Raw genomic sequence first — 22,257 nt, 5'->3', positions numbered from 1 at the left:
GGCTGCAGCTCTGGAGGTGACTGGAGTATATACCTGATATAACAGTACAGTAATGGCTGCAGCTCTGGAGGTGACTGGAGTATATACCTGATATAACAGTACAGTAATGGCTGCAGCTCTGGAGGTGACTGGAGTATATAAACTGATATAACGGTACAGTAATGGCTGCAGCTCTGGAGGTGACTGGAGTATATACCTGATATAACAGTACAGTAATGGCTGCAGCTCTGGAGGTGACTGGAGTATATACCTGATATAACAGTACAGTAATGGCTGCAGCTCTGGAGGTGACTGGAGTATATACCTGATATAACAGTAGAGTAATGGCTGCAGCTCTGGAGGTGACTGGAGTATATACCTGATATAACAGTACAGTAATGGCTGCAGCTCTGGAGGTGACTGGAGTATATACCTGATATAACAGAACAGTAATGGCTGCAGCTCCGGAGGTGACTGGAGTATATACCTGATATAACAGTACAGTAATGGCTGCAGCTCTGGAGGTGACTGGAGTATATACCTGATATAACAGTACAGTAATGGCTGCAGCTCTGGAGGTGACTGGAGTATATACCTGATATATCAGTAGAGTAATGGCTGCAGCTCTGGAGGTGACTGGAGTATATACCTGATATAACAGTAGAGTAATGGCTGCAGCTCTGGAGGTGACTGGAGTATATACCTGATATATCAGTAGAGTAATGGCTGCAGCTCTGGAGGTGACTGGAGTATATACCTGATATAACAGTACAGTAATGGCTGCAGCTCTGGAGGTGACTGGAGTATATAACTGATATAACAGTACAGTAATGGCTGCAGCTCTGGAGGTGACTGGAGTATATAAACTGATATAACAGTACAGTAATGGCTGCAGCTCTGGAGGTGACTGGAGTATATACCTGATATAACAGTACAGTAATGGCTGCAGCTCTGGAGGTGACTGGAGTATATAAACTGATATAACGGTACAGTAATGGCTGCAGCTCTGGAGGTGACTGGAGTATATACCTGCTATAACAGTACAGTAATGGCTGCAGCTCTGGAGGTGACTGGAGTATATACCTGATATAACAGTACAGTAATGGCTGCAGCTCTGGAGGTGACTGGAGTATATACCTGATATAACAGTACAGTAATGGCTGCAGCTCTGGAGGTGACTGGAGTATATAAACTGATATAACGGTACAGTAATGGCTGCAGCTCTGGAGGTGACTGGAGTATATACCTGATATAACAGTACAGTAATGGCTGCAGCTCTGGAGGTGACTGGAGTATATACCTGATATAACAGTACAGTAATGGCTGCAGCTCTGGAGGTGACTGGAGTATATACCTGATATAACAGTAGAGTAATGGCTGCAGCTCTGGAGGTGACTGGAGTATATACCTGATATAACAGTACAGTAATGGCTGCAGCTCTGGAGGTGACTGGAGTATATACCTGATATAACAGAACAGTAATGGCTGCAGCTCCGGAGGTGACTGGAGTATATACCTGATATAACAGTACAGTAATGGCTGCAGCTCCGGAGGTGACTGGAGTATGTACCTGATATAACAGTACAGTAATGGCTGCAGCTCCGGAGGTGACTGGAGTATATACCTGATATAACAGTACAGTAATGGCTGCAGCTCTGGAGGTGACTGGAGTATATACCTGATATAACAGTACAGTAATGGCTGCAGCTCTGGAGGTGACTGGAGTATATACCTGATATATCAGTAGAGTAATGGCTGCAGCTCTGGAGGTGACTGGAGTATATACCTGATATAACAGTAGAGTAATGGCTGCAGCTCTGGAGGTGACTGGAGTATATACCTGATATATCAGTAGAGTAATGGCTGCAGCTCTGGAGGTGACTGGAGTATATACCTGATATAACAGTACAGTAATGGCTGCAGCTCTGGAGGTGACTGGAGTATATACCTGATATAACAGTACAGTAATGGCTGCAGCTCTGGAGGTGACTGGAGTATATACCTGATATATCAGTAGAGTAATGGCTGCAGCTCTGGAGGTGACTGGAGTATATACCTGCTATAACAGTACAGTAATGGCTGCAGCTCTGGAGGTGACTGGAGTATATACCTGATATAACAGTACAGTAATGGCTGCAGCTCTGGAGGTGACTGGAGTATATACCTGATATAACAGTACAGTAATGGCTGCAGCTCTGGAGGTGACTGGAGTATATAAACTGATATAACGGTACAGTAATGGCTGCAGCTCTGGAGGTGACTGGAGTATATACCTGCTATAACAGTACAGTAATGGCTGCAGCTCTGGAGGTGACTGGAGTATATACCTGATATAACAGTACAGTAATGGCTGCAGCTCTGGAGGTGACTGGAGTATATACCTGATATAACAGTACAGTAATGGCTGCAGCTCTGGAGGTGACTGGAGTATATAAACTGATATAACGGTACAGTAATGGCTGCAGCTCTGGAGGTGACTGGAGTATATACCTGATATAACAGTACAGTAATGGCTGCAGCTCTGGAGGTGACTGGAGTATATACCTGATATAACAGTACAGTAATGGCTGCAGCTCTGGAGGTGACTGGAGTATATACCTGATATAACAGTAGAGTAATGGCTGCAGCTCTGGAGGTGACTGGAGTATATACCTGATATAACAGTACAGTAATGGCTGCAGCTCTGGAGGTGACTGGAGTATATACCTGATATAACAGAACAGTAATGGCTGCAGCTCCGGAGGTGACTGGAGTATATACCTGATATAACAGTACAGTAATGGCTGCAGCTCCGGAGGTGACTGGAGTATGTACCTGATATAACAGTACAGTAATGGCTGCAGCTCCGGAGGTGACTGGAGTATATACCTGATATAACAGTACAGTAATGGCTGCAGCTCTGGAGGTGACTGGAGTATATACCTGATATAACAGTACAGTAATGGCTGCAGCTCTGGAGGTGACTGGAGTATATACCTGATATATCAGTAGAGTAATGGCTGCAGCTCTGGAGGTGACTGGAGTATATACCTGATATAACAGTAGAGTAATGGCTGCAGCTCTGGAGGTGACTGGAGTATATACCTGATATATCAGTAGAGTAATGGCTGCAGCTCTGGAGGTGACTGGAGTATATACCTGATATAACAGTACAGTAATGGCTGCAGCTCTGGAGGTGACTGGAGTATATACCTGATATAACAGTACAGTAATGGCTGCAGCTCTGGAGGTGACTGGAGTATATACCTGATATATCAGTAGAGTAATGGCTGCAGCTCTGGAGGTGACTGGAGTATATACCTGCTATAACAGTACAGTAATGGCTGCAGCTCTGGAGGTGACTGGAGTATATACCTGATATAACAGTACAGTAATGGCTGCAGCTCTGGAGGTGACTGGAGTATATACCTGATATAACTGTAGAGTAATGGCTGCAGCTCTGGAGGTGACTGGAGTATATACCTGATATAACAGTAGAGCAATGGCTGCAGCTCTGGAGGTGACTGGAGTATATAACTGATATAACAGTACAGTAATGACTGCAGCTCTGGAGGTGACTGGAGTATATAACTGATATAACAGTACAGTAATGGCTGCAGCTCTGGAGGTGACTGGAGTATATACCTGATATAACAGTAGAGTAATGGCTGCAGCTCTGGAGGTGACTGGAGTATATACCTGATATCACAGTAGAGTAATGGCTGCAGCTCTGGAGGTGACTGGAGTATATACCTGATATAACAGTACAGTAATGGCTGCAGCTCTGGAGGTGACTGGAGTATATACCTGATATAACAGTACAGTAATGGCTGCAGCTCTGGAGGTGACTGGAGTATATACCTGATATAACAGTACAGTAATGGCTGCAGCTCTGGAGGTGACTGGAGTATATACCTGATATAACAGTACAGTAATGGCTGCAGCTCTGGAGGTGACTGGAGTATATACCTGATATATCAGTAGAGTAATGGCTGCAGCTCTGGAGGTGACTGGAGTATATACCTGATATAACAGTAGAGTAATGGCTGCAGCTCTGGAGGTGACTGGAGTATATACCTGATATAACAGTACAGTAATGGCTGCAGCTCTGGAGGTGACTGGAGTATATACCTGATATAACAGTACAGTAATGGCTGCAGCTCTGGAGGTGACTGGAGTATATACCTGATATATCAGTAGAGTAATGGCTGCAGCTCTGGAGGTGACTGGAGCATATACCTGATATAACAGTACAGTAATGGCTGCAGCTCTGGAGGTGACTGGAGTATATACCTGATATAACAGTACAGTAATGGCTGCAGCTCTGGAGGTGACTGGAGTATATACCTGATATATCAGTAGAGTAATGGCTGCAGCTCTGGAGGTGACTGGAGTATATACCTGCTATAACAGTACAGTAATGGCTGCAGCTCTGGAGGTGACTGGAGTATATACCTGATATAACAGTACAGTAATGGCTGCAGCTCTGGAGGTGACTGGAGTATATACCTGATATAACTGTAGAGTAATGGCTGCAGCTCTGGAGGTGACTGGAGTATATACCTGATATAACAGTAGAGCAATGGCTGCAGCTCTGGAGGTGACTGGAGTATATAACTGATATAACAGTACAGTAATGACTGCAGCTCTGGAGGTGACTGGAGTATATAACTGATATAACAGTACAGTAATGGCTGCAGCTCTGGAGGTGACTGGAGTATATACCTGATATAACAGTAGAGTAATGGCTGCAGCTCTGGAGGTGACTGGAGTATATACCTGATATCACAGTAGAGTAATGGCTGCAGCTCTGGAGGTGACTGGAGTATATACCTGATATAACAGTACAGTAATGGCTGCAGCTCTGGAGGTGACTGGAGTATATACCTGATATAACAGTACAGTAATGGCTGCAGCTCTGGAGGTGACTGGAGTATATACCTGATATAACAGTACAGTAATGGATGCAGCTCTGGAGGTGACTGGAGTATATACCTGATATAACAGTACAGTAATGGCTGCAGCTCTGGAGGTGACTGGAGTATATACCTGATATAACAGTACAGTAATGGCTGCAGCTCTGGAGGTGACTGGAGTATATACCTGATATAACAGTACAGTAATGGATGCAGCTCTGGAGGTGACTGGAGTATATACCTGATATAACAGTACAGTAATGGCTGCAGCTCTGGAGGTGACTGGAGTATATAACTGATATAACAGAGGCACTGTCTCCCTGTTTACATCTTGGGAGACAGATTTGCATATTCTTCCCATGTTCCCTTGCAGTGCAGCAACTATGGCTGTATAAGTCTCCACACACCTGAGAAGGTGGTCTCTCCCTAAGGAAAGACGTTAGCCCCATAAAAGTAGAGTAATGACTGCAGCTCTAGATGTGAGTAGAGCATAAGATCTGATCTAACAGTAGAGTAACACCTGCAGCTCTGGAGGTGAGTAGAGTATTAAACATGATATAAGAGTAGTTTAATGGCTGCAGCTTTGGATGTGACTAGAGTACATGGCTGAGTATTAGATTGTCTGCCCGCAGGCTCACGCCCGATGCAGCGGTGATGATTGTGAGCTGTTGTCACCAGATTAGGCGCAGGAAGTGATCGGATATAGAACAGGAAGCAGATGTGGATCGGTGCCAGCACAAGAGAGCACCATATATAGTGTCAGCAGCGCACAGGACGCAGCGCCATCACATGGAACACCGCAGGAAGTGCACTACAATATATGCTGGAATTAGAACAGTCACCCAGCTTTCCCTGAAAGACCCATCCAGGGGCCGACATTGAGAGTGCAGGGGACCGTGACACAAACCACACACCATACACATCACACACATCACTAGTATAGTACACTACTCTCTGCCTGTGACGTCGTCTGCGTGTTGTTGGGGTCGATGATCTGCCTATATTCACCAAATTGCTGCCATCGATGGTTTCCCTGCTCCGGCGTTTCAGCTGCTCTTAAGCTGGCCGGCCACTGAACTCATTCCTCGCGCTGTGCCTGAGATTGTTCTTAGCAGCTCGCTGGGACGCCATATAATGAGCGTGTTGTTGGTGCCGATGATCCCCCTCATCTCCGCCTGAGGAGAACTCTGTGACTTCTGGCTCCTTCATAGATCTCGTTATTTGCGACAAATTAGATTTTCTTTTTCTCGCCATGTGTAATATCAGCAAACTGCCAATGTGGAGTAAAGAGATTTCCCCTCCAGTGTGTCAGCACAGGAGCAGATCAGATAATATGCAGATGCTTGTACACAATGGACTGAGGGTTAGCTGAGTGTTACATAGAGAGATAACAGACCTGGGACCTGAGATAAGCGGCTGCAGGAGAAGTGTAATATAGTATGTGACCATAAATCCAGAACAGTAGTGAAGCCATGTCATTTACCAGGATACAAAGTAGCCGATGTGTTACTCCAGGTTACAGAGTATCTATGGGACATGTAATATAGTATGTGACCATAAATCCAGAACAGTAGTGAAGCCATGTCATTTACCAGGATACAAAGTAGCCGATGTGTTACTCCAGGTTACAGAGTATCTATGGGACATGTAATATAGTATGTGCCCATAAATCCAGAACAGTAGTGAAGCCATGTCATGTCCCGGGATACAAAGTAGCCGATGTGTTACTCCAGGTTACAGAGTATCTATGGGACATGTAATATAGTATGTGACCATAAATCCAGAACAGTAGTGAAGCCATGTCATTTACCAGGATACAAAGTAGCCGATGTGTTACTCCAGGTTACAGAGTATCTATGGGACATGTAATACAGTATGTGACCATAAATCCAGAACAGTAGTGAAGCCATGTCATTTACCAGGATACAAAGTAGCCGATGTGTTACTCCAGGTTACAGAGTATCTATGGGGCAAATCTCACCCAAATCCGCTCAGTGGTTTATGTGATTGAGGAACAAACATCCAAAGTGTCACATGTATGATATTAGTAGGATATACAGTCACTGACACATTACACACATCACTATTATATTCCTGTAGTGATCGGCCGACTTCAGGGTTCTGTCCCGATACTTCAGCCAATACACAGACTGTTTACCATGGATGGAATCATGTGCGGGGGCCACAGGTGGTTTTGCTGCAGGTTTTGCTGTGGCCCCTGTACAGGATACGTGTCTGCCCCAAGAGTCATCTGTCAGGTCCGACCTGTTATATCACCTGATACGTGAGGGATGTGACTGTAACATGCGGCAACTATATATCTATATAACCTACTGCTGCAGTGGCGTAACACGTGGCTTGTGGAGTTGGGTGCCTATCCTCCCCCAGCGGTGTCCCCCCACACAGTATTATATACCCAGCAGTGTCCCCCCCACAGTATTATATACCCAGCAGTGTCCCCCCACACAGTATTATATACCCAGCAGTGTCCCCCCACACAGTATTATATACCCAGCAGTGTCCCCCCCACAGTATTATATACCCAGCAGTGTCCCCCCACACAGTATTATATACCCAGCAGTGTCCCCCCCCACAGTATTATATACCCAGCAGTGTCCCCCCACACAGTATTATATACCCAGCAGTGTCCCCCCCACAGTATTATATACCCAGCAGTGTCCCCCCACACAGTATTATATACCCAGCAGTGTCCCCCCCACAGTATTATATACCCAGCAGTGTCCCACCACACAGTATTATATACCCAGCAGTGTCCCCCCACACAGTATTATATACCCAGCAGTGTCCCCCCACACAGTATTATATACCCAGCAGTGTCCCCCCTCACAGTATTATATACCCAGCAGTGTCCCCACACACAGTATTATATACCCAGCAGTGTCCCCCCCCCACACACAGTATTATATACCCAGCAGTGTCCCCCCCCCACACACAGTATTATATACCCAGCAGTGTCCCCCCTCACAGTATTATATACCCAGCAGTGTCCCCCCCCCCCACACACAGTATTATATACCCAGCAGTGCCCCCCCCACAGTATTATATACCCAGCAGTGTCCCCCCACACAGTATTATATACCCAGCAGTGCCCCCACACACAGTATTATATACCCAGCAGTGCCCCCCCACAGTATTATATACCCAGCAGTGTCCCCCCACACAGTATTATATACCCAGCAGTGTCCCCCCACAGTATTATATACCCAGCAGTGTCCCCCCCCCCACAGTATTATAAACCCAGAATACAATCTATTACTATCTATTATCAGCCATGTCAGGAGAGGAGAGGCCGACTGTAGGACAGAGGAATACAATCTATTACTATCTGTTATCAGCCATGTCAGGAGAGGAGAGGCCGACTGTAGGACAGAGGAATACAATCTATTACTATCTGTTATCAGCCATGTCAGTAGAGGCCGACTGTAGGACAGGGGAATACAATCTATTACTATCTGTTATCAGCCATGTCAGGAGAGGAGAGGCCGACTGTAGGACAGGGGAATACAATCTATTACTATCTGTTATCAGCCATGTCAGGAGAGGAGAGGTCGACTGTAGGACAGGGGAATACAATCTATTACTATCTGTTATCAGCCATGTCAGGAGAGGCCGACTGTAGGACAGGAGAATACAATCTATTACTATCTGTTATCAGCCATGTCAGGAGAGGAGAGGCCGACTGTAGGACAGGGGAATACAATCTATTACTATCTGTTATCAGCCATGTCAGGAGAGGCCGACTGTAGGACAGGGGAATACAATCTATTACTATTTGTTATCTGCCATGTCAGGAGAGGCCGACTGTAGGACAGGGGAATACAATCTATTACTATCTGTTATCAGCCATGTTGGGAGAGGAGAGGCCGACTGTAGGACAGGAGAATACAATCTATTACTATCTGTTATCAGCCATGTCAGGAGAGGAGAGGCCGACTGTAGGACAGGAGAATACAATCTATTACTATCTGTTATCAGCCATGTCAGGAGAGGCCGACTATAGGACAGGAGAATACAATCTATTACTATCTGTTATCAGCCATGTCAGGAGGGGAGAGGCCGACTGTAGGACAGAGGAATACAATCTATTACTATCTGTTATCAGCCATGTCAGTAGAGGCCGACTGTAGGACAGGGGAATACAATCTATTACTATCTGTTATCAGCCATGTCAGGAGAGGAGAGGCCGACTGTAGGACAGGGGAATACAATCTATTACTATCTGTTATCAGCCATGTCAGGAGAGGAGAGGTCGACTGTAGGACAGGGGAATACAATCTATTACTATCTGTTATCAGCCATGTCAGGAGAGGCCGACTGTAGGACAGGAGAATACAATCTATTACTATCTGTTATCAGCCATGTCAGGAGAGGAGAGGTCGACTGTAGGACAGGGGAATACAATCTATTACTATCTGTTATCAGCCATGTCAGGAGAGGCCGACTGTAGGACAGGAGAATACAATCTATTACTATCTGTTATCAGCCATGTCAGGAGAGGAGAGGCCGACTGTAGGACAGGGGAATACAATCTATTACTATCTGTTATCAGCCATGTCAGGAGAGGAGAGGCCGACTGTAGGACAGGGGAATACAATCTATTACTCTCTGTTATCAGCCATGTCAGGAGAGGAGAGGCCGACTGTAGGACAGGGGAATACAATCTATTACTATCTGTTATCAGCCATGTCAGGAGGGGAGAGGCCGACTGTAGGACAGGGGAATACAATCTATTACTATCTGTTATCAGCCATGTCAGGAGGGGAGAGGCCGACTGTAGGACAGGGGAATACAATCTATTACTATCTGTTATCAGCCATGTCAGGAGAGGCCGACTGTAGGACAGGGGAATACAATCTATTACTATCTGTTATCAGCCATGTCAGGAGAGGAGAGGCCGACTGTAGGACAGGGGAATACAATCTATTACTATCTGTTATCAGCCATGTCAGGAGAGGAGAGGCCGACTGTAGGACAAGAGAATACAATCTATTACTATCTGTTATCAGCCATGTCAGGAGGGGAGAGGCCGACTGTAGGACAGGAGAATACAATCTATTACTATCTGTTATCAGCCATGTCAGGAGGGGAGAGGCCGACTGTAGGACAGGGGAATACAATCTATTACTATCTGTTATCAGCCATGTCAGGGGAGGAGAGGCCGACTGTAGGACAGGAGAATACAATCTATTACTATCTGTTATCAGCCATGTCAGGAGAGGAGAGGCCGACTGTAGGACAGGGGAATACAATCTATTACTATTTGTTATCTGCCATGTCAGGAGAGGCCGACTGTAGGACAGGGGAATACAATCTATTACTATTTGTTATCTGCCATGTCAGGAGAGGCCGACTGTAGGACAGGGGAATACAATCTATTACTATCTGTTATCAGCCATGTCAGGAGAGGCCGACTGTAGGACAGGGGAATACAATCTATTACTATCTGTTATCAGCCATGTTGGGAGAGGAGAGGCCGACTGTAGGACAGGAGAATACAATCTATTACTATCTGTTATCAGCCATGTCAGGAGAGGAGAGGCCGACTGTAGGACAGGGGAATACAATCTATTACTATCTGTTATCAGCCATGTCAGTAGAGGAGAGGCCGACTGTAGGACAGGAGAATACAATCTATTACTATGTGTTATCAGCCATGTCAGGAGAGGAGAGGCCGACTGTAGGACAGGAGAATACAATCTATTACTATGTGTTATCAGCCATGTCAGGAGAGGAGAGGCCGACTGTAGGACAGGAGAATACAATCTATTACTATCTGTTATCAGCCATGTCAGGAGAGGAGAGGCCGACTGTAGGACAGGAGAATACAATCTATTACTATCTGTTATCAGCCATGTCAGGAGAGGAGAGGCCGACTGTAGGACAGGGGAATACAATCTATTACTATCTGTTATCAGCCATGTCAGGAGAGGCCGACTGTAGGACAGGGGAATACAATCTATTACTATCTGTTATCAGCCATGTCAGGAGAGGCCGACTGTAGGACAGGGGAATACAATCTATTACTATTTGTTATCTGCCATGTCAGGAGAGGCCGACTGTAGGACAGGGGAATACAATCTATTACTATTTGTTATCTGCCATGTCAGGAGAGGCCGACTGTAGGACAGGGGAATACAATCTATTACTATCTGTTATCAGCCATGTTGGGAGAGGAGAGGCCGACTGTAGGAAAGGAGAATACAATCTATTACTATCTGTTATCAGCCATGTCAGGAGAGGAGAGGCCGACTGTAGGACAGGAGAATACAATCTATTACTATCTGTTATCAGCCATGTCAGGAGAGGCCGACTGTAGGACAGGAGAATACAATCTATTACTATCTGTTATCAGCCATGTCAGGAGAGGAGAGGCCGACTGTAGGACAGGGGAATACAATCTATTACTATCTGTTATCAGCCATGTCAGGAGAGGCCGACTGTAGGACAGGGGAATACAATCTATTACTATCTGTTATCAGCCATGTCAGGAGAGGCCGACTGTAGTACAGGGGAATACAATCTATTACTATCTGTTATCTGCCATGTCAGGAGGGGAGAGGCCGACTGTAGGACAGGAGAATACAATCTATTACTATCCGTTATCAGCCATGTCAGGAGAGGAGAGGCCGACTGTAGGACAGGAGAATACAATCTATTACTATCTGTTATCAGCCATGTCAGGAGAGGAGAGGCCGACTGTAGGACAGGGGAATACAATCTATTACTATCTGTTATCAGCCATGTCAGGAGAGGAGAGGCCGACTGTAGGACAGGGGAATACAATCTATTACTATCTGTTATCAGCCATGTCAGGAGAGGAGAGGCCGACTGTAGGACAGGGGAATACAATCTATTACTATCTGTTATCAGCCATGTCAGGAGAGGAGAGGCCGACTGTAGGACAGGGGAATACAATCTATTACTATCTGTTATCAGCCATGTCAGGAGAGGCCGACTGTAGGACAGGGGAATACAATCTATTACTATCTGTTATCAGCCATGTCAGGAGAGGAGAGGCCGACTGTAAGACAGGGGAATACAATCTATTACTATCTGTTATCAGCCATGTCAGGAGAGGAGAGGCCGACTGTAGGACAAGAGAATACAATCTATTACTATCTGTTATCAGCCATGTCAGGAGGGGAGAGGCCGACTGTAGGACAGGAGAATACAATCTATTACTATCTGTTATCAGCCATGTCAGGAGGGGAGAGGCCGACTGTAGGACAGGGGAATACAATCTATTACTATCTGTTATCAGCCATGTCAGGGGAGGAGAGGCCGACTGTAGGACAGGAGAATACAATCTATTACTATCTGTTATCAGCCATGTCAGGAGAGGAGAGGCCGACTGTAGGACAGGGGAATACAATCTATTACTATTTGTTATCTGCCATGTCAGGAGAGGCCGACTGTAGGACAGGGGAATACAATCTATTACTATCTGTTATCAGCCATGTCAGGAGAGGCCGACTGTAGGACAGGGGAATACAATCTATTACTATCTGTTATCAGCCATGTTGGGAGAGGAGAGGCCGACTGTAGGACAGGAGAATACAATCTATTACTATCTGTTATCAGCCATGTCAGGAGAGGAGAGGCCGACTGTAGGACAGGGGAATACAATCTATTACTATCTGTTATCAGCCATGTCAGGAGAGGAGAGGCCGACTGTAGGACAGGAGAATACAATCTATTACTATGTGTTATCAGCCATGTCAGGAGAGGAGAGGCCGACTGTAGGACAGGAGAATACAATCTATTACTATCTGTTATCAGCCATGTCAGGAGAGGAGAGGCCGACTGTAGGACAGGAGAATACAATCTATTACTATCTGTTATCAGCCATGTCAGGAGAGGCCGACTGTAGGACAGGGGAATACAATCTATTACTATCTGTTATCAGCCATGTCAGGAGGGAGAGGCCGACTGTAGGACAGGGGAATACAATCTATTACTATCTGTTATCAGCCATGTCAGGGGAGGAGAGGCCGACTGTAGGACAGGAGAATACAATCTATTACTATCTGTTATCAGCCATGTCAGGAGAGGAGAGGCCGACTGTAGGACAGGAGAATACAATCTATTACTATCTGTTATCAGCCATGTCAGGAGAGGAGAGGCCGACTGTAGGACAGGGGAATACAATCTATTACTATCTGTTATCAGCCATGTCAGGAGAGGAGAGGCCGACTGTAGGACAGGAGAATACAATCTATTACTATCTGTTATCAGCCATGTCAGGAGAGGAGAGGCCGACTGTAGGACAGGGGAATACAATCTATTACTATCTGTTATCAGCCATGTCAGGAGAGGCCGACTGTAGGACAGGGGAATACAATCTATTACTATCTGTTATCAGCCATGTCAGGAGGGGAGAGGCCGACTGTAGGACAGGGGAATACAATCTATTACTATCTGTTATCAGCCATGTCAGGAGAGGAGAGGCCGACTGTAGGACAAGAGAATACAATCTATTACTATCTGTTATCAGCCATGTCAGGAGGGGAGAGGCCGACTGTAGGACAGGGGAATACAATCTATTACTATCTGTTATCAGCCGTGTCAGGAGAGGAGAGGCCGACTGTAGGACAGGGGAATACAATCTATTACTATCTGTTATCAGCCATGTCAGGAGGGGAGAGGCCGACTGTAGGACAGGAGAATACAATCTATTACTATCTGTTATCAGCCATGTCAGGAGAGGAGAGGCCGACTGTAGGACAGGAGAATACAATCTATTACTATCTGTTATCAGCCATGTCAGGAGAGGCCGACTGTAGGACAGGGGAATACAATCTATTACTATCTGTTATCAGCCATGTCAGGAGAGGAGAGGCCGACGGTAGGACAGGGGAATACAATCTATTACTATCTGTTATCAGCCATGTCAGGAGAGGCCGACTGTAGGACAGGGGAATACAATCTATTACTATCTGTTATCAGCCATGTCAGGAGGGGAGAGGCCGACTGTAGGACAGGGGAATACAATCTATTACTATCTGTTATCAGCCATGTCAGGAGGGGCCGACTGTAGGACAGGAGAATACAATCTATTACTATCTGTTATCAGCCATGTCAGGAGAGGAGAGGCCGACTGTAGGACAGGAGAATACAATCTATTAATATCTGTTATCAGCCATGTCAGGAGAGGAGAGGCCGACTGTAGGACAGGAGAATACAATCTATTACTATCTGTTATCAGCCATGTCAGGAGAGGAGAGGCCGACTGTAGGACAGGGGAATACAATCTATTACTATTTGTTATCTGCCATGTCAGGAGAGGCCGACTGTAGGACAGGGGAATACAATCTACTACTATTTGTTATCTGCCATGTCAGGAGAGGCCGACTGTAGGACAGGGGAATACAATCTATTACTATCTGTTATCAGCCATGTCAGGAGAGGCCGACTGTAGGACAGGGGAATACAATCTATTACTATCTGTTATCAGCCATGTCAGGAGAGGAGAGGCCGACTGTAGGACAGGGGAATACAATCTATTACTATCTGTTATCAGCCATGTCAGGAGAGGAGAGGCCGACTGTAGGACAGGAGAATACAATCTATTACTATCTGTTATCAGCCATGTCAGGAGAGGCCGACTGTAGGACAGGGGAATAAATTCTATTACTATCTGTTATCAGCCATGTCAGGAGGGGAGAGGCCGACTGTAGGACAGGGGAAAACAATCTATTACTATCTGTTATCAGCCATGTCAGGAGAGGAGAGGCCGACTGTAGGACAGGGGAATACAATCTATTACTATCTGTTATCAGCCATGTCAGGAGAGGAGAGGCCGACTGTAGGACAGGAGAATACAATATATTACTATCTGTTATCAGCCATGTCAGGAGAGGAGAGGCCGACTGTAGGACAGGGGAATACAATCTATTACTATCTGTTATCAGCCATGTCAGGAGAGGAGAGGCCGACTGTAGGACAGGGGAATACAATCTATTACTATCTGTTATCAGCCATGTCAGGAGGGGAGAGGCCGACTGTAGGACAGGAGAATACAATCTATTACTATCTGTTATCAGCCATGTCAGGAGAGGCCGACTGTAGGACAGGGGAATACAATCTATTACTATCTGTTATCAGCCATGTCAGGAGGGGAGAGGCCGACTGTAGGACAGGGGAATACAATCTATTACTATCTGTTATCAGCCATGTCAGGAGAGGAGAGGCCGACTGTAGGACAAGAGAATACAATCTATTACTATCTGTTATCAGCCATGTCAGGAGGGGAGAGGCCGACTGTAGGACAGGGGAATACAATCTATTACTATCTGTTATCAGCCATGTCAGGAGAGGAGAGGCCGACTCTAGGACAGGGGAATACAATCTATTACTATCTGTTATCAGCCATGTCAGGAGGGGAGAGACCGACTGTAGGACAGGAGAATACAATCTATTACTATCTGTTATCAGCCATGTCAGGAGGGGCCGACTGTAGGACAGGAGAATACAATCTATTACTATCTGTTATCAGCCATGTCAGGAGAGGAGAGGCCGACTGTAGGACAGGGGAATACAATCTATTACTATCTGTTATCAGCCATGTCAAGAGGGGAGAGGCCGACTGTAGGACAGGAGAATACAATCTATTACTATCTGTTATCAGCCATGTCAGGAGAGGAGAGGCCGACTGTAGGACAGGAGAATACAATCTATTACTATCTGTTATCAGCCATGTCAGGAGAGGCCGACTGTAGGACAGGGGAATACAATCTATTACTATCTGTTATCAGCCATGTCAGGAGGGGAGAGGCCGACTGTAGGACAGGGGAATACAATCTATTAATATCAGTTATCAGCCATGTCAGGAGAGGAGAGGCCGACTGTAGGACAGGGGAATACAATCTATTACTATTTGTTATCTGCCATGTCAGGAGAGGCCGACTGTAGGACAGGGGAATACAATCTATTACTATCTGTTATCAGCCATGTTGGGAGAGGAGAGGCCGACTGTAGGACAGGAGAATACAATCTATTACTATCTGTTATCAGCCATGTCAGGAGAGGAGAGGCCGACTGTAGGACAGGAGAATACAATCTATTACTATCTGTTATCAGCCATGTCAGGAGAGGAGAGGCCGACTGTAGGACAGGGGAATACAATCTATTACTATCTGTTATCAGCCATGTCAGGGGAGGCCGACTGTAGGACAGGGGAATAAAATCTATTACTATCTGTTATCAGCCATGTCAGGAGGGGAGAGGCCGACTGTAGGACAGGGGAATACAATCTATTACTATCTGTTATCAGCCATGTCAGGGGAGGAGAGGCCGACTGTAGGACAGGAGAATACAATCTATTACTATCTGTTATCAGCCATGTCAGGAGAAGCCGACTGTAGGACAGGGGAATAAATTCTATTACTATCTGTTATCAGCCATGTCAGGAGGGGAGAGGCCGACTGTAGGACAGGAGAATACAATCTATTACTATCTGTTACCAGCCATGTCAGGAGAGGAGAGGCCGACTGTAGGACAGGAGAATACAATCTATTACTATCTGTTATCAGCCATGTCAGGAGAGGAGAGGCCGACTGTAGGACAGGGGAATACAATCTATTACTATCTGTTATCAGCCATGTCAGGAGAGGAGAGGCCGACTGTAGGACAGGGGAATACAATCTATTACTATCTGTTATCAGCCATGTCAGGAGAGGAGAGGCCGACTGTAGGACAGGAGAATACAATCTATTACTATCTGTTATCAGCCATGTCAGGAGAGGAGAGGCCGACTGTAGGACAGGGGAATACAATCTATTACTATCTGTTATCAGCCATGTCAGGAGAGGAGAGGCCGACTGTAGGACAGGGGAATACAATCTATTACTATCTGTTATCAGCCATGTCAGGAGAGGAGAGGCCGACTGTAGGACAGGGGAATACAATCTATTACTCTCTGTTATCAGCCATGTCAGGAGAGGAGAGGCCGACTGTAGGACAGGGGAATACAATCTATTACTATTTGTTATCAGCCATGTCAGGAGGGGAGAGGCCGACTGTAGGACAGGGGAATACAATCTATTACTATCTGTTATCAGCCATGTTAGGAGGGGAGAGCCGACTGTAGGACAGGGGAATACAATCTATTACTATCTGTTATCAGCCATGTCAGGAGAGGCCGACTGTAGGACAGGGGAATACAATCTATTACTATCTGTTATCAGCCATGTTAGGAGGGGAGAGCCGACTGTAGGACAGGGGAATACAATCTATTACTATCTGTTATCAGCCATGTCAGGAGAGGCCGACTGTAGGACAGGGGAATACAATCTATTACTATCTGTTATCAGCCATGTCAGGAGGGGAGAGGCCGACTGTAGGACAGGGGAATACAATCTATTACTATCTGTTATCAGCCATGTTAGGAGGGGAGAGCCGACTGTAGGACAGGGGAATACAATCTATTACTATCTGTTATCAGCCATGTCAGGAGAGGCCGACTGTAGGACAGGGGAATACAATCTATTACTATCTGTTATCAGCCATGTCAGGAGAGGAGAGGCCGACTGTAGGACAGGAGAATACAATCTATTACTATCTGTTATCAGCCATGTCAGGAGAGGAGAGGCCGACTGTAGGACAAGAGAATACAATCTATTACTATCTGTTATCAGCCATGTCAGGAGGGGAGAGGCCGACTGTAGGACAGGGGAATACAATCTATTACTATCTGTTATCAGCCATGTCAGGAGAGGAGAGGCCGACTGTAGGACAGGAGAATACAATCTATTACTATCTGTTATCAGCCATGTCAGGAGAGGAGAGGCCGACTGTAGGACAAGAGAATACAATCTATTACTATCTGTTATCAGCCATGTCAGGAGGGGAGAGGCCGACTGTAGGACAGGGGAATACAATCTATTACTATCTGTTATCAGCCATGTCAGGAGAGGAGAGGCCGACTGTAGGACAGGGGAATACAATCTATTACTATCTGTTATCAGCCATGTCAAGAGGGGAGAGGCCGACTGTAGGACAGGAGAATACAATCTATTACTATCTGTTATCAGCCATGTCAGGAGAGGAGAGGCCGACTGTAGGACAGGAGAATACAATCTATTACTATCTGTTATCAGCCATGTCAGGAGAGGCCGACTGTAGGATAGGGGAATACAATCTATTACTATCTGTTATCAGCCATGTCAGGAGGGGAGAGGCCGACTGTAGGACAGGGGAATACAATCTATTACTATCTGTTATCAGCCATGTCAGGAGAGGAGAGGCCGACTGTAGGACAGGGGAATACAATCTATTACTATCTGTTATCAGCCATGTCAGGAGAGGCCGACTGTAGGACAGGGGAATACAATCTATTACTATCTGTTATCAGCCATGTCAGGAGAGGAGAGGCCGACTGTAGGACAGGAGAATACAATCTATTACTATCTGTTATCAGCCATGTCAGGAGGGGAGAGGCCGACTGTAGGACAAGGGAATACAATCTATTACTATCTGTTATCAGCCATGTCAGGAGAGGAGAGGCCGACTATAGGACAGGGGAATACAATCTATTACTATCTGTTATCAGCCATGTCAGGAGAGGCCGACTGTAGGACAGGGGAATACAATCTATTACTATCTGTTATCAGCCATGTCAGGAGGGGAGAGGCCGACTGTAGGACAGGGGAATACAATCTATTACTATCTGTTATCAGCCATGTCAGGAGAGGCCGACTCTAGGACAGGGGAATACAATCTATTTCTATCTGTTATCAGCCATGTCAGGGGGGGAGAGGCCGACTGTAGGACAGGAGAATACAATCTATTACTATCTGTTATCAGCCATGTCAGGAGAGGCCGACTGTAGGACAGGGGAATACAATCTATTTCTATCTGTTATCAGCCATGTCAGGAGAGTAGAGGCCGACTGTAGGACAGGAGAATACAATCTATTACTATCTGTTATCAGCCATGTCAGGAGAGGCCGACTGTAGGACAGGGGAATACAATCTATTACTATCTGTTATCAGCCATGTCAGGAGGGGAGAGGCCGACTGTAGGACAGGGGAATACAATCTATTACTATCTGTTATCAGCCATGTCAGGAGAGGAGAGGCCGACTGTAGGACAGGGGAATACAATCTATTACTATCTGTTATCAGCCATGTCAGGAGGGGCCGACTGTAGGACAGGAGAATACAATCTATTACTATCTGTTATCAGCCATGTCAGGAGAGGAGAGGCCGACTGTAGGACAGGAGAATACAATCTATTAATATCAGTTATCAGCCATGTCAGGAGAGGAGAGGCCGACTGTAGGACAGGGGAATACAATCTATTACTATTTGTTATCTGCCATGTCAGGAGAGGCCGACTGTAGGACAGGGGAATACAATCTATTACTATCTGTTATCAGCCATGTTGGGAGAGGAGAGGCCGACTGTAGGACAGGAGAATACAATCTATTACTATCTGTTATCAGCCATGTCAGGAGAGGAGAGGCCGACTGTAGGACAGGAGAATACAATCTATTACTATCTGTTATCAGCCATGTCAGGAGAGAGAGGCCGACTGTAGGACAGGGGAATACAATCTATTACTATCTGTTATCAGCCATGTCAGGGGAGGCCGACTGTAGGACAGGGGAATAAAATCTATTACTATCTGTTATCAGCCATGTCAGGAGGGGAGAGGCCGACTGTAGGACAGGGGAATACAATCTATTACTATCTGTTATCAGCCATGTCAGGGGAGGAGAGGCCGACTGTAGGACAGGAGAATACAATCTATTACTATCTGTTATCAGCCATGTCAGGAGAAGCCGACTGTAGGACAGGGGAATAAATTCTATTACTATCTGTTATCAGCCATGTCAGGAGGGGAGAGGCCGACTGTAGGACAGGAGAATACAATCTATTACTATCTGTTACCAGCCATGTCAGGAGAGGAGAGGCCGACTGTAGGACAGGAGAATACAATCTATTACTATCTGTTATCAGCCATGTCAGGAGAGGAGAGGCCGACTGTAGGACAGGGGAATACAATCTATTACTATCTGTTATCAGCCATGTCAGGAGAGGAGAGGCCGACTGTAGGACAGGGGAATACAATCTATTACTATCTGTTATCAGCCATGTCAGGAGAGGAGAGGCCGACTGTAGGACAGGAGAATACAATCTATTACTATCTGTTATCAGCCATGTCAGGAGAGGAGAGGCCGACTGTAGGACAGGGGAATACAATCTATTACTATCTGTTATCAGCCATGTCAGGAGAGGAGAGGCCGACTGTAGGACAGGGGAATACAATCTATTACTATCTGTTATCAGCCATGTCAGGAGAGGAGAGGCCGACTGTAGGACAGGGGAATACAATCTATTACTCTCTGTTATCAGCCATGTCAGGAGAGGAGAGGCCGACTGTAGGACAGGGGAATACAATCTATTACTATCTGTTATCAGCCATGTCAGGAGGGGAGAGGCCGACTGTAGGACAGGGGAATACAATCTATTACTATCTGTTATCAGCCATGTTAGGAGGGGAGAGCCGACTGTAGGACAGGGGAATACAATCTATTACTATCTGTTATCAGCCATGTCAGGAGAGGCCGACTGTAGGACAGGGGAATACAATCTATTACTATCTGTTATCAGCCATGTCAGGAGGGGAGAGGCCGACTGTAGGACAGGGGAATACAATCTATTACTATCTGTTATCAGCCATGTTAGGAGGGGAGAGCCGACTGTAGGACAGGGGAATACAATCTATTACTATCTGTTATCAGCCATGTCAGGAGAGGCCGACTGTAGGACAGGGGAATACAATCTATTACTATCTGTTATCAGCCATGTCAGGAGAGGAGAGGCCGACTGTAGGACAGGAGAATACAATCTATTACTATCTGTTATCAGCCATGTCAGGAGAGGAGAGGCCGACTGTAGGACAAGAGAATACAATCTATTACTATTTGTTATCAGCCATGTCAGGAGGGAGAGGCCGACTGTAGGACAGGGGAATACAATCTATTACTATCTGTTATCAGCCATGTCAGGAGAGGAGAGGCCGACTGTAGGACAGGAGAATACAATCTATTACTATCTGTTATCAGCCATGTCAGGAGAGGAGAGGCCGACTGTAGGACAAGAGAATACAATCTATTACTATCTGTTATCAGCCATGTCAGGAGGGGAGAGGCCGACTGTAGGACAGGGGAATACAATCTATTACTATCTGTTATCAGCCATATCAGGAGAGGAGAGGCCGACTGTAGGACAGGGGAATACAATCTATTACTATCTGTTATCAGCCATGTCAAGAGGGGAGAGGCCGACTGTAGGACAGGAGAATACAATCTATTACTATCTGTTATCAGCCATGTCAGGAGAGGAGAGGCCGACTGTAGGACAGGAGAATACAATCTATTACTATCTGTTATCAGCCATGTCAGGAGAGGCCGACTGTAGGATAGGGGAATACAATCTATTACTATCTGTTATCAGCCATGTCAGGAGGGGAGAGGCCGACTGTAGGACAGGGGAATACAATCTATTACTATCTGTTATCAGCCATGTCAGGAGAGGAGAGGCCGACTGTAGGACAAGGGAATTCAATCTATTACTATCTGTTATCAGCCATGTCAGGAGAGGCCGACTGTAGGACAGGAGAATACAATCTATTACTATCTGTTATCAGCCATGTCAGGAGAGGAGAGGCCGACTATAGGACAGGGGAATACAATCTATTACTATCTGTTATCAGCCATGTCAGGAGAGGCCGACTGTAGGACAGGGGAATACAATCTATTACTATCTGTTATCAGCCATGTCAGGAGGGGAGAGGCCGACTGTAGGACAGGGGAATACAATCTATTACTATCTGTTATCAGCCATGTCAGGAGAGGCCGACTGTAGGACAGGGGAATACAATCTATTTCTATCTGTTATCAGCCATGTCAGGGGGGGAGAGGCCGACTGTAGGACAGGAGAATACAATCTATTACTATCTGTTATCAGCCATGTCAGGAGAGGCCGACTGTAGGACAGGGGAATACAATCTATTTCTATCTGTTATCAGCCATGTCAGGAGAGTAGAGGCCGACTGTAGGACAGGAGAATACAATCTATTACTATCTGTTATCAGCCATGTCAGGAGGGGCCGACTGTAGGACAGGAGAATACAATCTATTACTATCTGTTATCAGCCATGTCAGGAGAGGAGAGGCCGACTGTAGGACAGGGGAATACAATCTATTACTATCTGTTATCAGCCATGTCAGGAGAGGCCGACTGTAGGACAGGGGAATACAATCTATTACTATCTGTTATCAGCCATGTCAGGAGAGGCCGACTGTAGGACAGGGGAATACAATCTATTACTATCTGTTATCAGCCATGTCAGGAGA

The sequence above is a fragment of the Leptodactylus fuscus genome, chromosome 2, assembly GCF_031893055.1.
Source record: "Leptodactylus fuscus isolate aLepFus1 chromosome 2, aLepFus1.hap2, whole genome shotgun sequence".
NCBI classification, from domain to species: domain Eukaryota; kingdom Metazoa; phylum Chordata; class Amphibia; order Anura; family Leptodactylidae; genus Leptodactylus; species Leptodactylus fuscus.
This window is presented reverse-complemented; position numbering follows the sequence as displayed.